Consider the following 937-nt stretch of genomic DNA (forward strand, 5'->3'; position numbering starts at 1 on the left):
TGATAAATTAAGGCTAAATGGCATGATTTGAGTAGGTGAAAGGGTACGGAAATATTCCCACCTATTCTTTCTGATAAAAATCAACTCAAAGTCTGGTAAAATTCCATGTCAATTTTGTCCCTTTATTTCACCATCATTTGAGAATTTCATTCATGAATACTATATTTACGTATTTTTTATCCATTCCACTCTCTTCTAACTCCTTTCACACCCTCCCTCTCAATCCATGACCTCCTTTTTTATTATTATTATTATTTTCTTTATTTACATTTCAAATGCTATCCTGAAAGTTCCCTATACCTCCCCACCCCTGCTCCCCTACCCACCCACTCCCACTACTTGGCCCAGGCCTTCCCTTGTGCTGGGTCATATAAAGTTTGCAAGTAAAATATGGAACGCTTCACAAATTTGCATGTCATCCTTGCGCAGGGGCCATGCTAATCTTCTCTGAATCATTCCAATTTTAGTATATGTGCTGCCGAAGCGAGCACGACCTCCTCTTTTTTATTGTATATTTTATTTATTTACATTTCAAATGTTATCCCCTTTCCCAATTTCCCCCTCAGAAACCCCCTATCCCACTCCTCCTTCTGCTTCTATAAGGATGCTCCCCCACCTACCCATTCACTCCTACTTCCCTGTCCTGGAATTCCCCTACACTGGGGCATTGAGCCTTCAGGGGACCAAGGACCACTTCTCCTATTGATGACTAACAAGGCCATCCTCTGCTACACAAGTGGATGGACCCATGGGTCCTTCTTTGTGTACTCCTTGGTTGGTGGTTTAGTCCCTGGGAGCTCTGGTTGGGACCTTTCCGCTCCTTGGGTCCTTTCTCTAACTCCTCCATTGGCGACTCTGTGATCATTTTAATGGTTGGCTGTGAGCATCCCCCTCTGTATATATCAAGCTCTGGCAAAACCTCTCAGGAGACAGCTAA

General features: G+C 43.3%; 1 non-coding gene across 1 annotated transcript; it reads right to left on the reverse strand.

Moving 5' to 3' along the window:
• Positions 1-384: 384 nt before the first annotated feature.
• Positions 385-491, reverse strand: LOC115063379. Its single transcript, XR_003843219.1, has one exon. It is a non-coding gene; the product is annotated as a U6 spliceosomal RNA (small nuclear RNA).
• Positions 492-937: the final 446 nt, after the last annotated feature.

This window comes from Mus pahari, unplaced genomic scaffold (assembly GCF_900095145.1).
Source record: "Mus pahari unplaced genomic scaffold, PAHARI_EIJ_v1.1 scaffold_11074_1, whole genome shotgun sequence".
In the NCBI taxonomy this organism is placed as follows: Eukaryota; Metazoa; Chordata; class Mammalia; order Rodentia; family Muridae; genus Mus; species Mus pahari.